This window comes from Mercenaria mercenaria, unplaced genomic scaffold (genome assembly GCF_021730395.1).
Source record: "Mercenaria mercenaria strain notata unplaced genomic scaffold, MADL_Memer_1 contig_3938, whole genome shotgun sequence".
In the NCBI taxonomy this organism is placed as follows: domain Eukaryota; kingdom Metazoa; phylum Mollusca; class Bivalvia; order Venerida; family Veneridae; genus Mercenaria; species Mercenaria mercenaria.
This window is the reverse complement of record NW_026462126.1, coordinates 36,555-49,278: the sequence shown is the minus strand read 5'-3', so window position 1 is coordinate 49,278 and position 12,724 is coordinate 36,555. Positions and strand designations below refer to the sequence as shown.

General features: G+C 32.9%; 1 long non-coding RNA gene across 1 annotated transcript; it reads left to right on the top strand.

Moving 5' to 3' along the window:
• Positions 1 to 595: 595 nt before the first annotated feature.
• On the top strand, positions 596 to 12,369 carry LOC128553554 (uncharacterized). Its single transcript, XR_008369372.1, has 3 exons — positions 596 to 751; positions 3,424 to 3,516; positions 12,288 to 12,369. It is a non-coding gene; the product is annotated as an uncharacterized LOC128553554 (long non-coding RNA).
• The last annotated feature ends 355 nt before the right edge of the window (positions 12,370 to 12,724 follow it).

Here is a 12,724-nt window from a genome sequence, read left to right as displayed (position 1 = left end):
TAAATCATTTAAACATTATGTTGATTTTCCAGTAAATGTATAACCTTATTATATTTTCGGTATAATAAAATAAATATTGCATTCCTGAGCGGATGATATGAACAATGTTCACCCCCGCGAAATATGAATATAGACCTCGTCTGGCGCCTCGATTGATATTCATATATCTCGCGGTGGATATTTTTCATATCACCTTCACAGGAATGCAATATTTATATATTAAGAAAAGTGGAATACATTTAATGAGTGTTTTATACATTAGAAGTTAACATCTACAGATAAAATATTTGAATGAAAGATGGCCATTTGATGCCTTTAGACATTTCTTTTTATGGAAATAAATCGCATTTTTTATGCATGATTACGACTTTTTGTCAGTTTGAACTGGCGCTGTTCTGTACAATCAGTAACAGTTTTACACATACAGATAGGATTTCAGACCGAAAACCGAGTAAAGATCATTTGTACGGTCGCCAACTGAGCGCTAGTGTATGAAAAAAAGTAAAATGTAAACACGCTTACCACTGGAATCATGTCCTTTTTGTGTCCAATTGTAAACAATTATCGCCATTTTAAATGGCGAACAACATTTTCTCCCCCAAACAGCAGCAAACTACAAAACAAGAAGTAGGTTTAAAAGATTGCAATGTATCAAATCACGTCAGTTAAATTGAATAACGTGTTTCGTGCATGTAGATAAATTGTTATAGTGGTTTAATTGTGCAGGACTACAGGAAGAGAGCTATTAAAGGTATTTAAACATTTTGTGTAAACCTACATTTGAAGGTTAGGCACATAGAAGTCGGACATTTGGTCTCTCCGTCCGTACGTTTGTCCGTCTGTCCGTTTCCGATCGATACCTAAATAACGCGTCAAACTTATAGGGATGATTGCCTGTGTGCATTGATATAATATTCCAAATGTAAAATGAAAAACCAAAAAATTTCGTATTTTTTCATAAGGCCTTAAAAAATTCTTTGTTTCCGGTAACATGCTAAAAACAATTAGGGTAGGTAGGTCGGAAAACATTTTTTTTCTTTTTATTAAGGGAGACTTTTCGGAAATTATTTTTGTGTCAAAAAATTAAAAACAAATAAGGGGGTTATGCATTTAGAGCATCAGTAAGTTGATTTCTAACATCGCGGCCATGTTAAAAGCATAAAAAAGTGCAGTTTTGCAACTTTTTGTTAAAAAAATTCTCCAAGGCCATAAAAATATTTAGGTTCGTGCCAACAATTTAGGGTAGGTCGGGATACCGGAAACAAACAGTTTTTTACGCCTTTAAACGCTGGGCCATGAAATTTGTATTCAATATGGTACAGTTTTTATCTTTTCATATATTTGATAACTTTTGTAATAACGATATAGAACAAATATGTAAAATATTCATTACTTTATCTAAACAATGTGGTATTGTATATTGATTTTGTTAGATAAATATTTTTTAAGTAAAAATGCTTTAATTGTTTTATATTTTTAAATCATCTAATTTTGCTGGCCCGTTTTGTGGAACAAGCTATATGGGGTATAAATTGTTTACACGTCTCGTGATTTTATCCTTCCATGTGGTATAATTCTATATATTGACATATGAGAAATGATAATCTGTAATATTCCCTTCTGTCAGTAATCGCAATCTTTGCGCAGATACGCAGCTGTGTAGTGAAAATCTGGCGAGCACACACAATTAAACTGGATAATTTATTTGATTGCAACAAGAAGTGAACTAGTATATCCTGCAACGAAGATTGCTTCATACGATATCATTGCTTACTTCATATTTTGTTTGAATTTTATAGGAACTTGTCAGGAAAAGCAAATATGCTCGTTATAGTCTGAGTTTGTTATAAATATATAGCGAACATGTTCCTTATCTAGGCATTATGTGTATAGCAAACACATTATGTCTCCCACCACACAGTGGTGTTGGAGACATATTGTGTCTCCCACCACACAATGGTGTTATAGACATATTGATTTACTCCTGTTTGTCTCTGTGTCTGCCATTCTGTCACTTTGTCACGAATCTTGTCCGCACTCTAAGTCGAATATTTTTCATCCGATCCTCACCAAAGTTGAACAAAATGTGTTTGACCATAAGACCACGGCCAAGTTCGATAACTAGCCAAATCGGCCCAAGCACTTTGTAATTATGGCCCTTGAGCACAATTACCGATACACAGATGCAGGCTGGTTACTCCAACATGTGAATACCAATAGGCCGCAAATAGTATATAAAGACAGACTTACTATTCAGATGATAAAGCATTTTTTGGAGAAATGCGCTTTTCTCAAAAGCACTTCTAGTTCATATAATAAGTTGATTTAACGCGCATTGAAATTCGCCTATTTTCTTTGTAGTTCTATAACAATTAAGGTACAGTTTGGCAATTAAGTTCATTGCTTATTTTGAAATAATCCTGACGATGTGAAATAATACAATCATACGCCGTCAATGCTAATGGTGTAAAAAGACATATTTCTATTATAGAATTATAATATAATGTCAAAACTGATAAAATGCTGGTTGAAAAATTGGCAATGAGACATTTTTCAAGGTTAAAAGCCTTTGGTGTAACACGTTATTTATGTCACGCATAGTAATTATTACGTTATTTTCAGATATCATAGATAATTGTACTTAAATGTATAAAATTATCAATTATTCCATGATCCCGATGTTGTAGAAAATAAACAATAAAGTCAAATAATTACACTTAGTTAAATCTTGCGCGTATTGCCCAGTGCAAGTCTATGCTACTCGAACTCGGTCGTAAGCTAGTTAAAAAGTAACTTGCCTAAAGCACAACAGATTTATTATACCATTTTATTTGCAAAAAACAATATAATCTTAAACGTGGCCTTCACCAGTAACACACAAGAAAGAATGGAAAAAAATGAATGGACATAGTAAAATCCACTGCCATATCATGTACAAATTTCATTTGCGTGTATTATAAGCATCGCATGAGTGTGTTCCGCATAGATATCAAAAAAATCAAATGTCAAACAAACAAACAAAAATGACATCGCTGTTATTGGTTTTGCTAGATCTGTTTAGAGATGTAAAAGCCGCCCCCGCCTCCCCCCCCCCCCCCGCCCGCTTTTTCTTCTATATTTGCATATGATTAAAATGTACTTGTTGAATCTTTATTTTAAAAAAATGTATAGGTCTATATACATTTTAAACTATTATATACTCATTGTTAACCTCGATAAAGTTGCAATGGAACTTCAAACGTTCATATCTGTTAATACTGACATGCAAATTTCATTACGGGGATGCGACATCATTTATGACGTCATTTACAAATAACGTTATTGTGATACTGATGCGCTACAAAGTTCATTGACGACGATATTTTCAACATTACTCAAGTTACAGAACAATAAATATAAGTGTATAAATCGATTTTTTTTCAGTGAAAAACATTGCCAAAGCGTGAGCTGTAAAGGATATTCTGTCAGTTTTATATAAATCTGCAACTGTCTAGTGGTGGAGAAGAAATGGACGATGTAAGTATTTAGCAAAATTATTGCAAATAATGATATATCAATGATTTAAATATCTAAAAGAAACTGTCAACATCTGTTTGTCATACAAACACGAAAATCGAAGATTTGGAAAAAAAAGTTATAAACAACTCTGGATTTGTTTATTACTGTTAAGGAAATACCGCCAAAACATGTAATGGCTTGTTGGCGAATGTCAATATAAAAACAACAGAAGCAGATTGTCTTTATCATTTTCACAAAATTTAATGCAGTATTTAAAGCTCTACAGGAGAAACAATTGCTTGATTAGTTAACAATCCAGGAGATGTACGTTACGACGTAAGTTAAGTCTCATCGATAACATGTGACGTGACAACATCATTTCATTTCAGTTATTGGCAAATCTGCATTACAAATGCCTTTAACTGTATACAGTAACTTTAATTAATATGGTCAAGGCATAAACGAATCATTGCTATATATAAACAAAATATTTCATATAGAGCATTAATAAGGATTAATCTAAGAAGCAGTTAAATCTTCAACAGGCTGTTACGTTAGTATAAAAGCTTCACTTTTTCCGGCTGGTAGAGGATATAATTAAGAATAGACCGTCAATCTTTATAAATGTTTACAAAATATGTGAAATATTACTAAAATGAAGTAGGAAATGATATTTAAATTCAACAAAGTGACTAGAAAATATTTTATTATGTATAATCATTTCAATCGATATCAGTATAACGACTTAATTAAGACTCTAAGCTTTGTAATGCTATTCTAAAAATGAATACTAGTATTCAGCTGTCTGTGTAAATTAATTGCTAAAATGTCTCATAACAGTTTCAGTACATTGCCACTTTACAAATCGCATAGCCGTTGGTTAGTATACGACAAACTCTTAAGTTTGAATCAAACCTTTATCAAAAATCACTCAACCCTGAACCCTAAATCGTTTAACAAATATTTATTTCTCTTGAACCATGGTTTTTCTTTTCGGCGATTGTATTGTTATGTAAACATTCTATGAATGTACATTGTAATAGGCATTTCCTTGTTTTCCATCTTTTTTATCCATTTGAAAGTTCTATATTCACTCTTTATCATTGTGTATATCAGAAAACAGCTAACGGTTTAGTCCAGAACCTGTGGTCCGAGAGCTCACGGACGTTAATTGCAACAATTGAGGCCAAAAGAAGTTTATACGTTTTTGGTAACAATATTTCCTACCCTTTAGAAAACCCATTCCTTAAGGTATTTGATTTTTTCTAGTAAGATTTTACTTCTTTCAAGACTAATAATTGATTTATTGTACACAAATGGAAAAAAATTATTTGGTAAGCGATTTCTTGCCGTTCAAAGTGAATTTACTACTTAAACAAAAGGGGTAGTTACACATCTTTAAAAAAAAAATTGAGTTATACGCGGTAAAAGTTCTCTATTTTACTTTCACTCTTTAGAATACATATCGTGGAAGAAATTTAGGTAGGTTTTACGTCTGCCCCAAGGTTATTTTTGAATGAAGTAAGCAAAATTCAAAACAGAAACACAGGATTCGACCTTATTTTTATCAGTTTTGAAGTTAGAATTCTGTCTCATTAAATCCGTTTACTTGAGGCACCCTAGAACAAATGATACTGACATTTTTATTTTGTGTTTTATAACTGTTTACCAATAGTTTGATGTTTCTTTTATTAAAATAAATGGTAAAATGAGTTCTCTGCAAACGTTTTGGATAGTTGCCATCACTTTGAAATTTGTCTCTACTTGAGCTTGAGGAGATACCATAACTTATACAAAATTTATATAAAAAAAAGATACCTCTTTAACTGTCTCTTTGTTGATAATATCTTGTCGATATTAGTGAATGATATCAGTTTATTTTAATGTACATGTATGAATGTTAGGCGAGGTCTGGTATTCGCATATAATTTCAAAACATTCAAGGTCAACCATAATATCAAAGGTCAGTGGTCAGAAAAAAGTGTAAAATGTTGCAATAATATAACCTATTTGTAATAGTTTCTATTGTTTAAAAGTAGTTGTTTTGTCATTTTAGTAACTGATCGTTGTTCGTTTTACTGTATATATATCAGACGATATCATGGAAGAGAAAATAAGTCAAGGTCAAACCTGGTATTGAAGGTCTTGGGTCGTTTTTGTATAAAAAATAACAAAATGTAGCATACTTACTCATTACTTGTTCAAAAAAGCTTATTGCTATAATTACCTGTCTCTAATCGGATGCTCAATGGTTTAATAATGCTGAAGTAATGAATAAATTACCACAGATATGTACCAAAACATTCCTGCCTTAACATGATGTCGATAATTTATACATCTTATGTAAAATTCAAAGGTGTTGACACTGGTATATCTATGGAACGTAGCTGCAGCTTTTTATCTGTATTTCAACACACTATCCATGAGAACAATAATTGCAAGCACAATGATTTTTCCATAAATATTTCAGAAAAAGGGTACTGCTGTACGTACTTTAAGATTTGAAATTTGTAAAAATAAATGCAGATAACACAAACATATTACTTACTTCAGAAATAAAATATTTTGAAGCTAAATTAAAAGAGAAAGATCATTTTATTTAATATATTTTTAAAAATTACAATAAATAGCAAGATATAAGATATTTTATACATTTCTGTCGTCATGGTTACTTTAAACGTTAAGACAAATACATAATTGTAGGAAATGCGTTATCATGGAAACACGAGCCCCGCGACATATACATTTTAAGCTGAAAGTAGAAAGCTAAGGCGCATACTAGTTGAATTATCAACTTAACACAGACTTCTACGGTTAACAGTGAAACCGAAATACACCGAAAAGTGTAAAACATCCGTATATTCTTTATTCTTTTAATATAGAATACCTTTGGAGGGTCATGTACTTCAAACCTGGATAAAAATTGTACAGAGATAAACGAACCTAAGATTGTAGCAGCTGAAACATTAAATTATACGAAATACAAAAAATTGCTATAGTTCAGCTAATTTGAATTGATTATGGTAACAAGGTATACTACCTCCTTAACATATTAGAGAGGTTGTAATTTTAATACTAGATCTTAGTGTCCTGTATGCGTGAGCACATCGCACTTCTGATAGATATCTAATCAACTGAGTAGATATTGAACGTATAAAGCTAAATTGTGTGATGAAAAATATAGTCATTTTCTAAATTTTGACATATAAGTCGCTTAATAAAATAAAGAATAAAATCTTCCACTCTTACAAGTATTATATTACAACCAACCTTGCGCCATAATTGATCATAAAATTATCAACAACACCCTATAACGCAATCCAGCCAGTCACGTAAAATCCCAAATACTATTCGTACCTAGTTTGTACATTTTTTTTTTTTTCTTTTTTTTTTCAAATTTATAGAAAATAGATATATTTCTTCAAAAGCATAAAAAACATAAAATTGTAGAATCATTTTTCCCATACTAACTGAGTCAATGAGATCAAATGGAGAAGCACATGTCGCTGAGATAGCGAAACCTGTAACTCACGTTGTACCATATATCTCCCGGAGTAAATTTGTTTCAAAGAGATAGCTTTTCAAAAACAATCAGTAAAGATATCGACTGACCAAATATATTATGACGTTTTTTCAATTTACCGTCAAATGTATTTGACCTGACAGAAGAACTTATTTCGATTAAGGCCTCAAGTTGTAATTACGCTACCACTCGCACATATTTATCCTCCTATATGATAAGACATTTTCCCTGTTCAAAAGTTTGCGAGGAACCCTATTTTGAATGAAGTTATTTAAAACTCACAAGCAATGCGGTACTTCCAGTATTTAGATACATAAATATTAGTAATGTCTGTTTTGAATTACTACGGCATCTGGCGCTTGGACTTTTTGTTATGCGTTAAGATTGTATAAATAAGCACACCCGTAAATTAGAATTTTATTCCATAATAAAAAGAATTTAAACGGAAAACGTTATTGAGAAGACCACCCCTGAATAGAGACAATCTAACATCTTTCACAACCGACTTATTTCTTCTATATTTCAATGGTCGCGACCTCTTTTAAAAGACCACACTGCTGTTCGCTAGTAACACCACTTGTTTCAGTCGCAAAAGACCCATAAATCAATTAATATGATCACGTTTTGCCCTTTACACAGTATTGTAATATAGCGACATCATTGTGTTAAACACAAACGACTGTTACCACTAAAGTTCGTTTCTGTTGAATGAGCTTATTTTTCTTTATCAATTTGAATATTCCATAGAACAAAGAAAGCGTTAAACTGTTAAAAATGATTCACCCGCTTGCTCACAAAATAATCTATTAAGTTAGAAATAAAATTAAACTGTTTCTGATTTCATCAAAATTAAACACATTTATTACTATTTTGTTCCTTGTAGACTGAAATACAAGTTACAGCGGTGTTTAATTAGTACCAGGAAAAGTGCTCTCATTTCCTTATATGTCATCAAAAATCAGTGAAACTGTTATATAGCGTATATAAGGAAATATTTAGTTTGGGCAAACAATACCTTAATACTAGTCCCCATGGCAACGTCCTGTGACGTCATCTGGTCCAATTTTGTCTGTTTTCTACTTTGCATTCGCAAAATTATTCCTTGCCACTTAATAATTTTTCAAGCTACCTTTTCTTAATTTGGCAGAATATCAACATAAAATGTAAGCGTGTTGTCAATAACGCAAAATGATAAATGTTACATCATTTAAATGTTTGGCACAGATATTTTGTTGATCATTGCTTGAAATCTGTATGTAACGGAGACATGTGATATCAGTTCGTGTTTTGAATAAAAAAAACAAGGAAATAGACAATTCCTATGCTGCATAATGTTGAAAGAACGATGCCCTGAAAAAATGTGTATAAGTGGCACGGCAGGTTTAAAAGCGGTAAGGAGAATATTACTGACGACCGGCGGTATATAGATGTCAGAAGGCAAACACTTTCAGTCAGTTTTGAAAACAAAAGAACTCCTACGGATCGATGTATAATAGTTCAGTCAGTCTCCCATTCATCAATACTTCAGGAATATCACATGAACAGTATTAATTTGTTCGTAAGAAAGTGTAGAAAATGCATACATTGAACCACTAGTAATCATTTCCCTTGTAAGTTGTATTGTCAATTATATGTGATATGACAGTGTCATAATAACGCTGGGTCGCTTAAGAGGTAATTACGTTGCCTACGATACGATAGAAAAATAAAAGACATGCTCTGAGATCTGCAATTTAAACATTTACATCAAATATGTTTTATCCTTCACATTTTCAAATTTTAGCAAAAGAGGATAAGAAATAAAGATGAAAAGCACGATTCTGGGTAATTTTGAACATCCCTCGTAAATGTACATGTATCTATTATTTTTAAATAACTTGACCACTTTATTCGTTTTGCAGAAACATTGGTCGTTAATATTTGGCAATTATTTGCTTTTTGCAGAATTAAAAAACCTTTCTGTAGCAAAACAATTAGAATTATTTTGCTTATATTTACATGAAGTCAGAAACATTGGAAACATTTAAGAGTTTTAAAACTTTCAAATTATTTGTAAAAGAAAACCCAATAATAAGACTTCCCCGCTATTAAGACTAACTTTCAAAAAGAATGTGGTCTACTTTTCGTGGTTCTTTTGTATTGCATGAAAAATACTTTTAAGTCCATAATAATAAAAAGAGAGTGAATAAAATGCGAGGTTTTACAAAAAATGGGTGGAAATAAACAGATTCGTTTACGACCGACTTGAAGTTAACTGTAGAGGAGTAACAACAGAAACAGCATGCAAAGTAACAGTTGTAAGGTTATAGCAGTAACAACAGTAGCTGTAAGTTGTAAGAGATAGATTATGAAATCAGTTTTAGCAATTGATGTATAATGAGCCGCCGAAAATGGTTTAATCAGTTTGTTTTTTTATTGTAATTTTATGTCTCAGGAAATGCACTTAATTCCCTGTTATTGCTGTAATTCACAACGTTTAGGAGGACTGGAGGATACATTGCTCCATTCTTCACCGAAACGATGCACTCAAGCCAAGATTTGGCCACCTGAGATCATCGTATTAGTCCTTATCAAATACAAAATAAAATTAGTTTAAGAAATTGATGTAATATGTGCCGTCCAAAAACGGTTAAATCTGTCGAAAATCGTAAGTTTGCATTGAACAATGTGGACATATTGTTGCCAATGGAATATTTATCGAAAAGAGGTTGCATATTACATTGCCGACAGGCTTTATCGATACCGATTTTTATAATCCATGCACCAGAACATGCCCCAATCTGGTGTTGATACCTTCTTTGGATGTATGCCGTCGGAATCCTGAAAACCCGTCGGCAATGTACTAAGTAGTATAAACTATCATTTGGACACATATACTAGCATTATATCCGCATGTATTAATGCATAAGAAAGCTTCCTGAACGATGTGAATAACAGCAATAACAAGCATTCGAGACAAGTAATGGACACGTGAAAAATTCTAAAAGTTTTTTTCAACACATTTCACCGTACTTCGGCAAATAGTGCGTAAATTGCTATAACTAATTTCAGTTTGTATCTAATCAAATCTCTAACAATGACCTGCGTAGACCAAATCTTGGATCGAGTTTATCGTTTTGGCGCAAAATACAGCACTATCTAAACACCTTAACATGCTAATAGTGTGAGAGGAGTTTCAGTTTCGTAATGTGGCCTTGTTTTGACACAAGAAAAATGCTTAAAATTACGCTACTAAACACATTTAACCGTTTTTCGTCGGCACATAATGCATTAATTGCTAAAACTAATTTCGTTATGCACCCACATTAATGGGAGAGCATATAGCGTCGCTGCTGTCCGTCCGTACGTACGTCCGCCGGCCCATACATGCGTATGTCCTGAAATATTGCGTGTCCCACTCCTTCAAACCTATTAGCCTGATTTGCTTCAAACTTTCATAGATGGACAAACTTTATGAGCAGATGGCCATGAAGGAAGGAAATTTTGCTATGAAATCTTTACCGCAGTTATGAGCCATTGATGGCGTTGCTTTATAGAATATAGAGAAACATCGTGTGTGTCAAACTTCTCAAACACATTTGAAAGGATAAGCTTGAAAGTTTTACAGATAAATAACCTTGATGAAATTACCATAAAGGCATTACCTTATCTGAGTACAATTTGCTTCAAACTTCAAACATTCATGTGAAGATTTTCTGTACTAAACACGATGCTACATAGATAATGGCGCAGTATATTGGGGCAAACATGTCCTATGGACACAATTCTAGTTTTGTATTTCATGAGAACTCTAACGATTACCTAACGTGACCAAATCTTGGCAGTATCTAAGCTCCAAAACATCTTTCTTTATCGTATTCAGACCTTACTTGGACCTATGTCGTCTAAATCCTGAAAATCCGTCCGCATTGTTATATCTGCTATTTTTGAACATATATACCAGAATATATCCGCATAGTTCGTTACATTCCCAAGTCCTCCTGAATGTTGTGAATTGCAGCAGTAACAATGATTCGAGCCCATTTTCGCAAACCTGAAAAATGAGTTCGTCGTCGGTACATAATACATTAATTGCGACAAATGTTTTCATATCGTATTTCATACATACTCCAGTTCGAGTTATCGTTTCGGCGCAGAATACAGCAGTATCTAAGCATTCAAACAAGTTCATCTTTCTTTGGACATATTTCACAGACATCCTGCAAATATTTTATATTTATATCATTATGACTCCGACCGTGACTTAGTGGCCAAATCCCACGGGAGTCCATCGTTTTGGTGCATAATACAGCTGTATCTAAGATGTGGCCTGCTTTTGACGTATGACGTCAGCATCCTGCAATATAATATGTACTATCTATTGAACAAATATACAAGCAATATATCGAAATGTTCAATGCATTTCTCAAGCCGTCGAGAATGTCGTGAATTACAGGAATAAAAAAGATTCGAGCCTATTTTCTGTTACATGAAAGCTGACCAAAATTACAGTTTAAACACATTTGAACAATTTTTTCTCGGCAAATTAAGCATAAGTTCCTTTAGGCGATTTCATGGTATGTTTGATAGAGCCCGGAAAATGACAAAGTGGACACAATCTTTGCTAGAATTCACCGTATCGGTACAGATTACAGCAGCACCAAAACATGTTCAATTGTCATGATGAGGCTTTCTTTGAACGTATGCCGCCGCCGTCTAGAAAAATTGTCAGCTTTGTATAATGATAATACCAGCAATATATCGACATTGTACAATATATCCTCAATCCCTTCTGGACGTTTTGAATTACAGCAATAACAGGCGTTCAGGCCCATTTCCGATGACAGAAAACTAAATGTATTATTTTTAACAAATTGGAACAGAATGCATTGTTTTCTAAAACTGATTTCGTAATGTATCTCGAATAACTTCCAACTACAGTTGTTACTGCTATCTCTGCCTCCAGTATCAGTACTAATACTCCTGTTGCTGTTATAACTACCAACAATAATCGCAGTTGTATTGTTATTGTTATTAATTGCCATAACTTTACAACAGTAACAGCAGTATTACTGATATTACTGATATATAACCTACAGCGGCAGTAGCACTAATACTGCTTTAACTGCCAAACGTTATATAGCAGTAATACTGCTGTTACTTTTTTAAAGCTAACTTCACGCCGGTGTGCTGCAGGCATTTTCAGTGTTTTAATCGATATACATAATCGATGTCTGTTTTATATTTTTACAATATCTGACGCACGGCATATTTGATATCTTTCTAGAGGAGTGAAGTCTCTAAGCGAAAGAGTGCAAGACAACGGCAGTTAGCTAAGGTAATGATTTCATTTATTCTTTGTATTCCACATTTATAAATAGAGTTATGAATTATTGTCGGAAAGTATTTATTGTTTTATAGCAATGAGAGGGGAGTGAACAAAATGTGAAGTTTTGATTTCGTAGTAAATACATGTAGTGCTTAAAGACAGATTCTTTGACGAACTGTTGGCAGATGGAAGTAACATTCTTATTAAACAAGTTAAAGATATGTCAGAAATGACAGAACTGCTTGCTTTAAGAAACCACCACTAGGAAGGATAAATTGCGGTCTCTGACATGTTAATACAACACAATATGTTCTTTAACAACAAAAACATGAACTGCAAAAGTAGTCTCTTAATGCAAGTGGTTTGTTTAGCATTTGTGACTGTATTGTACTAAT